The following is a 15,170-nucleotide window of genomic DNA, read 5'->3' on the forward strand; positions in this document are numbered from 1 at the left end:
TGAAACTCAGAGAGATTAAGTGATATCCTTACCTCCTGTGATTCCAACTCAGGTCTGTCTGTCTGAATCGAGTGCTCTTTCTTTTTCATTATGCTTCCTCTGTACGTTCAGTTCACATGATTTTAAATGCCTTTGATTTTTGTTTTCCAATCAAGGATTCACAGTTTAAACGATGGCCCTATGTCACTTTCATCAATTAGAAATACACAAGTCAATGGCGGGCTGCTCTCTCCCTCTCTGAATCCAACTCACTCCCAGCAGCCAATATGCAATGGCTTTTTACTTACTAACATCTCCACGGATGAGGGCTGAAAAACAAAATGACTGAGAGCTAAGATAACAAAATGTCTTTAGCACTAGGCCAGAGTGCCTCAGTGGGGAGGGGCAGCAGTAGGTTCAGTGCCTTTATCCTGAATGGTCAGAGGAACAGGAAGATTTTTGTTTCTCCTGGGCCCTGGCACCCAGAAGAGGGTAGATGGGCAGCCCTGTTTTTACCCAGGTTGGTGAACCTCAAACTGCTTTTCCTGTTTCACTCCTGCCAACACTGCTTCCTGAAGCCCATATCTTATTCCACGCATCCCAGCTTTTCTCCAGGAGTGCACGGGCTGACAATCATACCTTTGCGACTGACCTGAAACCCACTCCTCTAACCAGCTGCCTCTCCACCCCGAGCAGGTGTTGATGTCTACCTGGGTAAAATTGGATTTGTCAGATTCCTTTTAGAATTCGATTTGTGGTTGTAAGCTCTCTCTGTGGGATTTTTTACTGGACTGACTATTTTATAGTTTGCCTTAAAAGCCATCTTATATTCTCTTTGCTTTCATCCTTACTTAGGACCCCAACCCACTTAGTGTATTCATTTCCAGGGAGCCAAAGCTTTGTGCCAAAGAATAGTTTCTCTTGAGATTAATTACTATTTATATTCCATTTATAGTATATAAAGATTTAATGATAGAAGTTAAAAAGCTGTAAACTGTGGTTAATATGAAATGCCAAGATGTGAATTCTTGGAGATCTTCTAAACCCTTCTCTGCTCATTTCTCAAGATATGTCTTTCATTCTTCCACTGTCTTCTAAATTTACTTATTTTCTTGTTTTTTACATTCTCCTCCTGCTCTCACCTTTCACCAGTTATCTCTCCCTTTAACTTCCAAAATGAGAAATCTAATATATACATATAACTTTATCTAGTAGATTAATCTATTTTCCTATTGTTATTTTTAAAATGGAACACACGTAAAATTTCATATGCTATCAGAGCATGGGCTCAGTGTCTGCAATATAGTTAGCTGTTAAGAAATGTTTTGAAGGGATAGATGTTTCTCTCTTTGCACTTGAAACAAATTTTTAAAAATATATAACCTAAGCTAACTGATTTAAAAACAATTCAATTAATCATTCAAGTATTAATCTAGAATAGTCTCTAGGCTTCGCATTGAGCCAATGTCTGTAAAAGATACAAAGTATGATCTTTCATCCTTAAGTAGTTTACAAGCTACATGGACATAACAGTATGACCCATAAAACAACCAGGGAAATATGAGAAAAGAACATAGAGGCTGACTTATGTGGAATAAGCTATAGGTGCTGTGAAAACACAGGGAAGAGGTCTCGATGACTGTGTGGAAGGTACTCGATTAATATTTCTGGGAGAGAACAACATATATAACAACAATTGTAAAGAGACAGACAGACTTTCCAATCCTGGTTTAAGGCTTTTTACAAATTTTGGCTTTACTTTCCAAACTGTGGGTCTTATTGGCTAGTGAAGTTTTATTTTTGAGTTCAAATGTGTTGATAACTGTCCAGTCTGAACTGATTGTTTATACATTTGAGAATTAAGCCATCTGAATAGTTTTTGCTCCTATCATAAACTTTCCACGGTGAGAAAAACCTATTCTATTTTGAATTTCAGGAAACTGACATATTTTTAGATATGAAATTCAGTCATGCAGCTGAAGAAATTAGCAATAAGGGATGCATTTATCAAATGTTTGTAGGTAGTTTTAACTCCTTTCAATGTTTATATCAACACATAGCTCATAACCACCATTTCCTGTTCTCCTCCCACCCCCTTTTATTTCTTTCAAGGTAGAAATATCAAACAAGTAATGGACAAATCAAATCTGAAAGGAATGTCTCACAGGCTAAGGAACTCACTCAGCAAGAGATGATGGAATGGTGAGCTCAAATTTAAATTAATTCCCAACCTTTTCTGCACCAATGGTCGATGTCTAACTTAGCTAATCCGGGCAAAACTGATAAATTAAAATAACTTTAAAGATAGATTCTCAGGCTTTCTGCCTGCCAGCAGATAGGGGTTCTGGATATATAGGGCAGTCCTTCTGCCTGATACTTCAAATAAGATCTGAAAAGAGAGCTGGTATCACAGAATGGCATCAAAATTGTTTTTTCTTCATTACTCTAGAAATATGTAGTTTGCTCAATGGCTACTAACCCACGTCCCTTATATTTCTGCCACTTCATTATGTGTTAATGCTGTTCCAATTTTTGCTTAAATTACATATTTGACATTCAGAGGTCAAATGAACACAGTCTTTGAATCAGATTCCTATGAGTTACATTTATAATAGTTCATCTTCTCATACTAGAAGGAAAAAGTGTGCGAGACAGTTCAAGCTATCCCAAATAAACAGACAGAAATAAAGTCACAAATGTTTCCTTGTATGGATCTGTTCTTGCCTGTTTCTACTTAAGGAGATAACACCTTCTGACACTACAACAGATAACTATGTTCAGTGTTTCACAGTACGATCATTTAAAGCTGCATTTTCACTTCATTTGTTTTCTTTATCTGCTTTTCTAATGTGCTAGTATTTTTCAACTGGGGGCATTTTCATTTAGATGAGCCTAATGGAAAAAAAGGCAAGGAAAAGAACTTCCTTTCACTAACCAAGAGATTTTGAAAAAAAGATATGACAAGACAGAAGAATATATTTTTTTCTAATGGGAACAGTTGTTTGCATGAAAATTTTAATTGTTACCCGAACTTCACTGGAGTTGCAAGGAAAGGTAGTTAGTTAAAGCCTCAGGTTAATTTCCATCATTACCAAGCACTTTACACCACTGAAAAATTCTAAACACATAAAGAGATGTCAATCTTGTTCTTTAGACAGGAAAAACAAAACAAAACAAAAAAGGTGTGTGTGTGTGTGTGTGTGTGTGTGTGTGTGTGCGTGTGTGTGGGGAGGTGGTGCTTCAAAGGCTGTCAGTAGACAAGTCAGTCAATTATACATCTGATATCCTTCTTAACTCCTTGAGGTAAAACACAAATGTTCTGCAAGAGTAACCATTCCTGGCATGCATTAAATGAAACAACTTAAACAAAATATATGCTATAATGGTAACACGCATAAAAGTGAAAAGCTATGAAAACATTTGAAGAATCAGAATCAGATATTTGAATCAAAACTACAAATAGGTGCATAGAAATGTTTTTGCTATTTGGGGCCAGGGGAATATTCTTATTCTATTTAGTCATCTCAGCTAATTAGCCAGTAAGATATTGTTGTGTGATGGTTTGAAACCAGTATCAGAATAAATGGGTTCAAATCCCAGTTCTACCACAATTTTGTGGTCTTAGCTAACTTACTTGATGTCTTTCTGAAATGGGGATGATGGTCCCATTGACATCACGGGGTTGTGCATCTTAAATTACCACAGATAAAGCAATCTATCTGCTGAGTTTTCCCTTAATATGATAATCAATCCACACAGCAATGAATTTCAGGATTTAGAAAGTACACATATGGTATGACACAATCCTCCCTGAGAAATTTTGCATGTCTACAGATGATAAAGGCATTGAATGTCTGCTGATGTAGCACATCATTTTCCCTCAAGCAGGGCTGCAAGTTACTCTGGCCCCACTGAAAACTCCTGAAGTTACAGAGAACTTATTAACACTCTTTAAAGCATCCTTTTAAGATGATAATTCATCTTTTTCACTGTACTCAGTAAAACCAGCAGAAAAGAGTCAAGTGGGAATAACACCATGATATTATATATAGCTACAAGGTTTACCAGTTTTAGAGATTCTGCTGCAAGGCACACTAAAATGGAGTATAAAAATGTAACTTATATTGAAGAGTTGCTCAAGTGAGTTACTAGAGGAATGGCAACTTTACAGATGAAGCAAAAGAAACCCACAGGAATTGAAGGCTTGACCATTTTATTTAGGATGCACAGTGAAACCTAACTTGAGGCATACAACTTAGGTCTTTGGAGAGTTTCTTAGGAGGTGTGCAAATAATTCTATAAGGTCTATAAAATAGGTGCTTTTTAAATAACTCTGACATGATGGTTTGAGATTCTGTGGGAGAATGCCACCGTAACTATCAAATACTGGTAATTTGGTTGAATGCCTAGTTGTTCGCATTTTCTCTGTCCCCAAAGAAGTCCCTGGCCACTTTTTTTATACCTATCCTTAACTTGACTGCTGACAGTATCACATGGTTGCGTTTTCTCTGTCCCAAAAGATGTCCCTGGCCACTTTTTATAACTCCTCAACTTGACTGCTGACAGTATTACATGGCGTTCCTTTGTTCTGAAAGGGCATCTTTTAATTCACACTAGTCTCAAGTTCACATGACCAGGAAATCCCACACACCTTTCCCTCTGTTAAGTTTTCCTGTGTCGGGTGCTCTTCTCAAACTCATTTGAAATAGGAAAGAATCCTTTCCTACCATTAGTGACAAATCCTTTTCTTTCCCTACAATACTTAAGATAAGACTGGAATCCTCCAGTGACAGTATCTGGGAAGAAGATATTCACTGGCGACTGCTTGATTCGAATAGATAAATTTAATATGCCCTTCTTGGGAAGCTTCGGTTTACTTTTCAACTCAGGATTTCAAAGAGTTTTAAAGAAATTCTAATTATTGCATAAGAAATAAGTCAAATTCCTCTTCTCTCACTGTGAAGGGCTTTTATTTCCCACTGCTATAAAACATATATCTTTTTTTTTTGTCTGTTGCTATCTTGGCAGAGTAGCCTGCATACCAATAGGATCACTAAAATGCCATGAAGCAGAACATATTTATGTGTTAAATTCTATGTACAGTAACCTAACAAATGCCAGAGACAGAAAGATTGCCCTCTGCACAGTGATACTTGTGTAGATGTCTTCTTTATGCTAACAATGACAGGGCTTCATGCCTTGTACTGTACTCAAAAATCAGAGAGCTTTTTTTTTTTTTTAACAGAAGACTGTATCAAAAAGAAAAAGAACTGCACATTTTTGGCGATGAAATATTTTCATGGATAATAAATTTGCTCCCCCCCTCAAACTCCACTAACTACAAGAATCTACCTAGAACATGAAATCTAAGATTTATGTCATCAAAACCATTCAGTAGACCAGAGGATATTTTTTTCTACTTTTCAGGATCTTCAACTTTGTTCATGGTTTATGTTCAATTCTATACTATACAAGAGACTAAAGAATCTTGTCATAGCCACATGTCAAACCTTTTTAGACCTTTTTACCTTTTACATTTAGGTAATAAATGTAAATTTATATTAATAAGGAGTATTTTCAAAGGATATTACAGTTATTGAAATCTAAATTGTAACTGGAATGTTATAACTATATTTTTACTAATAAAAAATAGATTTTTGAGTGTAATTTTATGACATTTAGTATGTTTTAAAATTTAAATGACTACGGAATGATTAAAATATTATTACAAGTAACTTCAAGGAAACACATATGAAGTAATGTAAGCCCAGGTATACTGTCAAATCTGTTCGTTGCTTACATGAATTTTTAATCCAAAAGTAACCATTTGGCTATTGAAATCAGTTTTAAAAAATGATATCAAACAGTATTATACAAACATAAGCTCTTTTTGCCTTGCTACATTAAACTTTTTTTATAATGCAATTTCAGTCTCAAAACAATAAATGATAGCATATATAATGACAGTAACTAAATCCTAAATAATTATAACACTTCTGCGGAGCCCAGGAACAATTTGTGAATTGTGAAAAATAAATCTATTTGACAGGCCTGTTAGCCATAAGGCCTTCAGCTTCTTGCTTTGCAGCAGAATGAAATAAAATTTATCCTTTTCTTGCTGCTGTTAAAAACATTTCAACAGTTTGTTCTTTTTCACAGAAAACACTGCAGGAAGGTTCCAGGTTTAAAAAAAAAAAATCAACACGGTTGGATTTTACACTGGGTTATTGCTGGCCAGGATACATGATAAGTTAAAACATACTGAGAAATTATTATTATTTTTTTATGAGGGAAAACTTGACATAGGATTGTATTTCTAGATTAGAGAGTGGACACCGTAATCTTTCTGGCATTGCAAAACTGAAGCTGATTGCAGGGAAAATAAACATTACGTACAATACCCGACACTTAAACAATTGTACCTATACCATTAAGTAACAAAAGCGTGAGGCACCTGGAATCACAGCATCTGTGCCTAATGCCAGCAACAATATAAAGCATTCAAGTGACATTTGATAATGAGCAGACAGTGGAGGCATTACACGCGTCTTTAGAAGAATCAGACTTCCTACCTTGAAAAGACAGATGGAGGTAAGTTCCTTTATAAAAAAAAAGTTGTAAGTAAAGGCAGGCAGCAGTTGAAGTAAATTGAGTCCTTTCAGTCACTGTATACGTACAGCAGTTCTGCAATAAGGGGAAAATATAGTGGGAGGAGCGGCTGTGAACGAGTGACCTCCGCAAGCTGAGTCCTCTCTGTGAACCGAGCATTGAAAGCCACTGCTCCTGATTTGCATGGATTATCTCCACTTGAACAGATACACAGCAGATACATTTAAATGGAGCTGGCACAATGGCAAAAGAAAAAAAAAGGAAAAAGAAAAGAAGAAAAAGAAAAAGGAAAGAAAAAATGGAAGAGTGAATGAATGAGGGACAACGCAAGAGAGAAAGAGAGAAAGAGAAACACAGGAGATCGGAGAGCGTGGATAAGCTGGTTCTTGCATGCAGAACTGTGTCTCAGAAGAGCTACAGCTCCCTCTTCATGTCACAGTTATAAGATAAGAAATGTTGTCATTCAGAACTGGTTAATCGTAGGGAAATATACCCAGATGAGCTGATGCTCTATCTGATCTGATTTTTATGAACATTTTATGACTCTTTCTGTTTTGTCATCAGGATGATAGATGGCATACTGAAAATCTTTTATTAGAAGACAGGTAAACAAATTTGGATAAAACCTTGAGTTTATCCAAAGCTCTGGTCTTGATTGCCATACACGTTAGTGAAGGAACCTAGACAATTTGTTAAGTAGAATATTTATTTTGAAAGAAAATTAATCCATGTTACCCTTTAAAGTGCTAGTGATATATACTGCAATGTGAAAAATAAAATGGCATCTAAATTTTCATTAATGGTTAATTATCTGAAAGAACCTAAATGTACAACTAAAAGGGAGCTTTAAAAAAATCTCTTTAAGTTGTTGTCTTTTTTTTCTTTATATTGTCTCTTGCTGGCATTTCAAAATAGAAGAAATCTCTCTCTGTACTCAATATAGATGTATCTTTAAATACACAATTATAATTTGCTTTTCCATTTAATATCTTCAGAATTTTATATATTTGTATTCTTATTTTCAAAATGAGAAAGAGGAGGGGGGGGTATGATTTTAACTCATGCCAGCAATCACTCAATAAGTTCGTGGCAGATCTCAGAAGAAAAGAATAACCCTCATTTAGTAAGTTAACACGAAGCCTGCCTTCTCTTTGTGTAAAAGTATCTACATTTGCCCAAACACTCAGGCAATTAGGTTGATTTAAAGGAAAAATCAGTCAAACCAGCTGGTTGAACGAATTGATTGAAGCCTTTGGGAAGCCAATATTAACTTGGTGTGGAGCAAATGACATCATTTAAATATATTTCAACAAATGACATTAAAACTCTCAACATAAACATGTGAGTGATACTTGCAGAGAGTAGTGAGGAGAGCAGTTAGCTGTTTGCTGCTGTTGGGAATCCACATCCTGTCAGGAAAGATAAAGAATTTAAACACACTATACTTAGAGGTACTCTGACTTGATGGACGGAAGTGATACTTTAAAAGAAATCTCAAGGAAAATGCCAACACACATTGCCATGAGATTTAGTGAAGCTCTGGAATTTCTGAAGTGTGCAGACTTAGTGACTACAACACTGTTTAGGAAACAATTGCTTGAAAATAAAAGGGTGGAGACAATAGTTACTTTATGTTTGTGATATCCAATAGTCTGGTTGCTTTCTGAGTGGATGGGTGAATTCTCAGGTTTTTGATATCAGTTTGGGCACAGCTTGCACACAGGTCAGAGCCCGAATGTTACTGAGGTCTTAATATTACATTTCAGGTTATAAATTCTTTGGAGTCAGGGACCATAAAATATTCTTTAATATATCTGCCTAAATATTTTGAAGTTTTTTTCTTTTAACCTATTTTAAATATCTCATAAATGTTTACAGAAAAGATATTAGAAATATTGGCAAAGCATTTATATTCTCTATACCAATTATTTAATGTAAAAATTGGATTCAGAAATTATATTCTCTTCTGTACCCTCATGAAATAAAAAGAAATGAAATAAATATAATGCAAATGTCTTGCCATATACATACATATGATCACAATAACACTAGACAGTATATTGATGTGTAAGCTTAATTACTTTCTTCTTTATACCAGGGAGTAACTTCTAGAAGGTATGTTTAGGATTTGAGTCACAACTTTCTGGGCACCAGTGCTGACTAGGACAATTATCAGCTTTGTGATACTTAACTTGTACTTGACTTGTTTGTAAAATGGGGACAATAAAATGACCTTTTATAATATGACTGGTGTAAGGATTAAAGCAGGGGTGTCCAAACTTTTTTCAAAGTTTTTTACCAAGGGCCGCCATATGTGGTAAAATACACAAACAGCCCGGCCACTCACTTGAGGTGAAGTACGTATTGCCTCACCTGGTTTATTTAAGTAAAGTAAATATATTTTTGAAATTTGGTGTGGGCCAACTAACAATGGATTGCGGACCGCAGTTGGCCCGTGGGCTGCAGTTTTGACACCCCTGGATTAAAGGAAAGGACCTAGCATAGCACCTGGGTAAACACTTAATCAATGTAATCTATTTTATAATTATTATAAATCTGTTTCCATTGAGCTTGATTATCTCTCTCTGAACTTAGAAAGGGCCATTACAGAGTCTATTGGATGTAGAAAAAAGGCAACTGCCTTGTCCTTTCTTGGCTTTTTCTGCCATCGTCTGAGGAGGGCTCCTTCTTGGTCCCTGACAACCAGAAGGACTGGTGCCTCTACCTTTTTACAAAAGACAGAAATAGAAATACTATTCTCAGGAGAGCTAGAGAGTGTTGTAGCAGCAGATCCAACCTTCTGTACAGAAATAAGAAATGGTTTGTGTGGTACAATGTGAAGGGCACCCAGAAGCTCTCGGCCCAGAAATATCTTCCCATCTGTCCTCTCCTAATTCCTGAAATACCACCATTAGGGGTTCATTTCTGTGTTTTACTGGCTTCCCATTCTCTTTTTCAATGCACATACTACTGGCAGAATTAACACATTAACACGTCTATACTTAGAGTAACACATGGATTCATAGTAGTTTTAATTATTCCATCAGAGATACTTTCTTCCAGTAACTACCTGAACATCAGCAATACCCAGGAAAAGCCAGATTTCAATAAAGGTTCAGAGAAAGCACATTTAGTGTGTAACAGTGTGTGGGGATGAAGTTCTAATGGGATGGGGCTATACCTGTGCTTGTGTGCACTTGGATCTTCCAGAGGTCTTGTAGCAGGTACTAAGAGAGTAATGTGGAAGCGCTGGCCCCTGGTGCACTGGGATAGGGAAAAAGGATTCATTCATTCATTCCTTCATTCAACAAAAATGCATTGAGTGTTTTGTTAGCAAAAACCTGGGCTACATATATGAAAACAGGTGGCCCTTTCTTTCATTTCTAGTGGAGATAATAGAAACGAATATGAAAGCAGATTGATTCTAATACCAGAACATCTGTACAAAGTATCAAGGGTAGAAGACTAGGAAGGCAAATACAGTTGGGGTAATTAAGAAAGCCTTTACAAGTTGGGCAATGCTTGATGTGACTCTTGAAGGCAGTGGGAGCTGTTGGGGCAAATTAGGTCATGAAGGAGGAGAAGGCTGCCGGAACACGAGTCTAGAGGAAGGGCAACATGAGAGAGACAACCAGCTGGGACAATCCAGGGAGTGTGCTCAGAGTAGAGCGTAGAAGGATGAGTGGGAAATGTAGGGAGATGTGACTAGAGTGTGAGGAAAGCACAGAGGAGCAGGTGGCAGAGAGGAGGTGCAGGGCACAATCACAAAAGATCCTTTGTACCCCTGGACTTCAGCCTTGGGCCTCAGTCTTTACCCTGCCTCTGGGTGCTTTCTGCATGGGTCCAGGCTCCCCAGACGGCAAACACATACATAGGACAATGTTTAAACGACAAGAAGTGCTGTCTCCAGGGAGGAAAGGAGGATGTATTGCCAATTAGATTAGAGATTTTAGTCTTTAGGGAGCCAAAATATTCCAGAATTGTTTGTGAGGGTCTGATACCCCATTCCCTAACCTAAAGTGTTACATGGCATATTCATATATGAATTAAAATTAATTGTGTTTGGAGACTTTGGGATGTAGCAAATCAGAGTGGGATTCACTGCTGGAGCCTTGCAACTCATTTAGCACATAAAAAATACAGCACTTTGAAATCCTCAGTGAGATAGATTACCAGCATTAATGCCATTAATACTAATGATGGTTAATAATTGGAAAATCATATTTATGAAAACAATAATGATGGTAGTCAAACCTCTCAACTCCAATATAAAATGCTATGTGATAAGCTTCCCATTTGCTTTTATTGCTTGAATCTTAGTTATTTTGACATATTTATCCAGAATATATTGAAGTTTCTATACTTAACCCAGGAATGACAAATTGCTTCTTGTAAATATTACACTTACAGTAAAATTCACTGTAAGATAAACGATTACATAGATATTGGACTCAGTAGTGGGAAATATACTTGAATTCTAATAAGGACTGTTTCAAGCTTTACAACAATTAATAACTGTCAATTTCCCATAAACACAATGACAAGTAAAAACCTCCAAAAAGGGCACCCAAACCACAAATGATTAAAAAATTATGCTGATTAACAAAATGACTGAATACATTAGGATTCTTCTAAATTACCTTTTGATTGCCGACCTCCTCCCCACCCCCATTTCCCCCCATGGAGATGGAAAGAGGGCTGCTTAGTTCAACATTCAGCTCTTTCCCAAATATTTTGAAACTACTTAAAGTTCTGTTGCAGCCAAGGAGGTGTGCCACTTTGATGTCCCTTCAAGGAAAAATCTTGTGGTTTTGCAGTAAGGAGTGAAGTGAGCTGACAGCCACCAGCAATTGGCACCTTCCTCAGGCAGCCCTCAGACAGTAACTAAGCATAATGGGACTCTTAAGGCCTATCCATTTCTGTCCAGGCCAGGACTCCTCTGAGGCTTTCCCTGCCCATCCCTGCCTCTATCATCATCTGACTTTCATAGACCTGGCTCCCTCAGTGAATCAGACTCCCACCTCCTCTCAGTGTCTTCTTCCCAGCAGACAGAAGTGCGTAACAGTCAACAGTATTTACCTGATGCGGAACCAACTTGTTTTCTTCTTTCCTATCCCCTCCCTTCACTTTCCAAAGAACTGAGCTCTTACTTTTCCTATATCCATAGAACTCCTAGATAGCTCCTCACTGTGCTTCTATTTCTAGGATGTTCTTGTTCTTGGAACAATAGGAGTTTCCTGGAGAGCTACAGTTCTCCAGGAGTTGCGCTCACTGAATTGCTTCTCAGATTACTATTTTGTTTCCACATTTCTGGTGTACTGAGTATAAAACATGGGCACACTACCAAACACAGAATTAAATAGTCCAGTAGACTTAATAGACTAACTGCAACAGACAGACAAGCAGCACAAACAACATGTTGATGTACTTAGATCAATAAGGCCCTGGAAGACATTCCGGCTCAGTGCCGAAAGAAATTCACATTAAGGAGGGTTTGAAAGATGTAAGAGAGTCTAAAAGGAGCTTACTGGTAGGTAGCGTAAATTCTTTGTGGTATATGGAGTAGCAGAGCAAAATGAGTGAAGCTTTAGGAATAAAATCATTAGCAAAAATGATGGGGCTCAGGGATTCTAAATTCAATTCTTATCTCTATCACCAAGGCACTTAAATGTTTCTCCTGCAAAAAAGGGTAACAACTTGGCACTGTATTTCATTTGTAAAATGCTCAGAGTTTCCCAGACAATGGCATTGTTTAACAATAAAGTCATATCACCATTAATGAATTCTTTGCATTTTAAGATTCTGAGATGGACATCAGTAAGGAAGAAAAGTATACTTTCGAAAAATTGGTTTCTGCAAGGCATTCCCAGAGTCCCAAGTGACATATATAAAGAAGAGATTTACCTGAACTCTGAACCTAGAAAAAAAATTGGCCTACATAATACTTCTATAACTAAAGAAGTAAGTATATTATTACATTGCATATACAAATACAAAAAAAAACTAAAAAATCACTGTTTTTGGTTACTATAAAACAAATGGTGTCTAGCTCCCTTAAAAAGTTACCCCCAATATTTACACAGCTTTTAAAAAAATCAAGCTTATTTTGACCATTTCATGCACATGCTTATATTAATTCATATCTTTGACTGGAGCAACAATTTATCCCACTCAATACCTGTTCTAGGTATTGAGTGCATAAAGAAGCTAATGCAGAACTCCAGGGGATGGAGGCAGATCATGACATTTGCAGACTGAGATGCATTTCAGTTTATCTACCAATTGATCCATCCATCCATCCATCCATCCATCCATCCATCCATCCATCCATCCATCCATTTCTTTAACAAACATGTATTCAATATCTATTGTGTGGGGATATAATAGTGAGCAAAGAAAGGTTTTTCTCCTTCCTTGTGGAATAGCTAGCAGGGAAGATAGACATCAAAGTAAGCAATTATATGAAATGATTCTACAGATTGCAAAAATTACAATACTTAGTAATTTCTCCAACAGATAGGTGGAGTCTATTTCCTCATCCATTGATTTTGGGCTGGTTTTGTGACTTGTTTTGGCCAACAGAATTTGATGGAAATAAGATTGTGTCAATTTTGAACCTGGACTTCAGGAGGCCTTGCAGCTTCTGCTCTTACACCCTTAGAACCCGGTGACTGCCACGCAGGCAAGCCCAGGCCAGCCTGTGGAGGATGAGAGACCACATGGAGAGTCTCTCAGCCATCTCACCTAAGGCCATCATGAATCAGCCAGTCCGTCAACACTAGTTAACTGCACCTGCATGAGTACATCCAGCCAAGGTCAGTGGTCCATGACCCATACCAGAAAAAGGGCCAAGCTAAGCCAGTTGTCACTCTGCAAAACCATGAGCTAAATACATGTTTTGTTTGGTTTAAGTCACCTACTTTTGGGAAGATTTGCAAAAGCAAACTGAGATAAATGACAAAAAAAGAGCTATGGTACGACGATAAACTTAGTGTGCAGAATATCCAGACATGTTAATCCAATCTGGTGAAATTTGGAAAGACTGCAGAAGGAAATTACATCCAACCTGAGACCTGATGGGGGAACAGTAGCAGCTAGCTAATGACCTTGACCCCAGCAATATAAAAGCTTTATAATAGATAAGGAGGCATTCCTATCACATACATCAAAGTAACTCACAGCTATTCAGGCCCCAAACCTGGATTCACCCTTGACTCTCCTCTTTCTTTTACACCTCACATGAAATAGTCTATACATTCTGTCATCTCTACTTTTAAATATATCTAGAACCCAATCACTTCTCACCACCTCCATTACTACGGTTTGTGTACAGGCCACATATTCACCTGAATTATTGCTTTGTGTGCTGTGGGCTATTCTGTTGGATTCTGCTCTGTAGTTTTCCTGCTTCTCTACTGTCTTTTTTTTTTTTTTTTTTTTTTTTTTTTTTACCACGGAGACTAGAATAAACCTCCTAAAACACAAGTCAGATCTTGCCACTCTTCTACTCAAAACTCTGTGTAATGGATTAAATGGTGGCTACGTGCTAACATCCGAAACCTGTGAATATAATTGTATTTGAACAAAACAGGCTTTGTAGATCTAATAAAGTTAAGGATCTCCAGATGAGATCACCCTGGATTACCTGGATAGGTTCTAAATCCAATGGCAAGAGTCCTTACAAGAGACAGAAGGAGACATAGTAACGGAGGAGAAGGCCATGTGAACACGGAGGCAGAGATTGAAGTGATGCCGCCCCGAGCTAAGGAAGGCCTAGAGCCACCAAAAGCAGGAAGAGGCAAAACAGGAGTCTCCCTCCCTTAGGATCCTTGTATGAAGCTTGGCCCTGTTAACACCTTGGTTTTGAACTTCTGACCTCCAGAACTAAGAGACAATAAATATCTCTTGTTTAACTCTACTTAGTTTGCGGTAATTTGTTAAGATAGTCCTAGGAAACGAATACATACATCTCCAGCGACTTCTTATCTCACTCAGAGTAAAACATAACTGCCAAAGTCCCTGTAAGACACTACACTGCCCCCCTCCCCCACTCCTGGCCCTCTGACATAACGCCCTACACGTTCTCCCTTATGGTTCCGCCTGAGCCTCCCTGGCCTTCTTGCCATGCCTCCAACACATAAGGTATGCGGCGTCCTCTTCAGGACCTCTGCATTCACTGTTCCCTCTCTCTAGCACGCCCTGCCCCCAGGTAGCCTACCTACAAGACTGTTTTTCAGGACTGTTCTGAAATGTCTTTCACATAGTGAAGACTTCCCTGAGCACTCCATTAAAATTCTATCCTAACACCCGTGTCCCCAGCCCAGCCCTGTCCTCTTTCCCTCTCTTACTTCTCTCTATGGCACTTATCCTCAGAGCTAATTTATGCTTTCCCACCTAGAATGTGAGTTTCATGAGAGAGCTATGTTTTACTTTTCTTCATTGCTTTATGCCCAGCACTTTGAAGAGATTCCCAGTAAATAATTATTCAATTTAATAAATGATATGTTTATGATTTGAGGAAAGTATTTCTATGAGGGCTCTGGGAACTCCCTACTTCTGCTACTTCGGGGGAACATTTCCAA

The 15,170-nt window shown here is 37.7% G+C and overlaps 1 protein-coding gene across 18 annotated transcripts in view; it reads right to left on the minus strand.

Annotated features, from left to right (window-relative positions):
- The window catches only part of ADGRL2 (adhesion G protein-coupled receptor L2), a 604,130-nt gene extending 597,137 nt beyond the window's left edge, over positions 1 to 6,993 (minus strand). For all 18 annotated transcript variants that reach the window (XM_081056960.1, XM_081056956.1, XM_081056979.1 and 15 more), the window contains exon 1: positions 6,552 to 6,993. The gene's annotated coding sequence lies outside the window, so the exon portion shown is untranslated. The remainder of the gene's footprint in view (positions 1 to 6,551) is intronic.
- Between the last annotated feature and the right edge of the window lie 8,177 nt (positions 6,994 to 15,170).

Source organism: Rhinolophus hipposideros (assembly GCF_964194185.1).
Source record: "Rhinolophus hipposideros genome assembly, chromosome: 8".
Lineage (NCBI taxonomy): Eukaryota > Metazoa > Chordata > Mammalia > Chiroptera > Rhinolophidae > Rhinolophus > Rhinolophus hipposideros.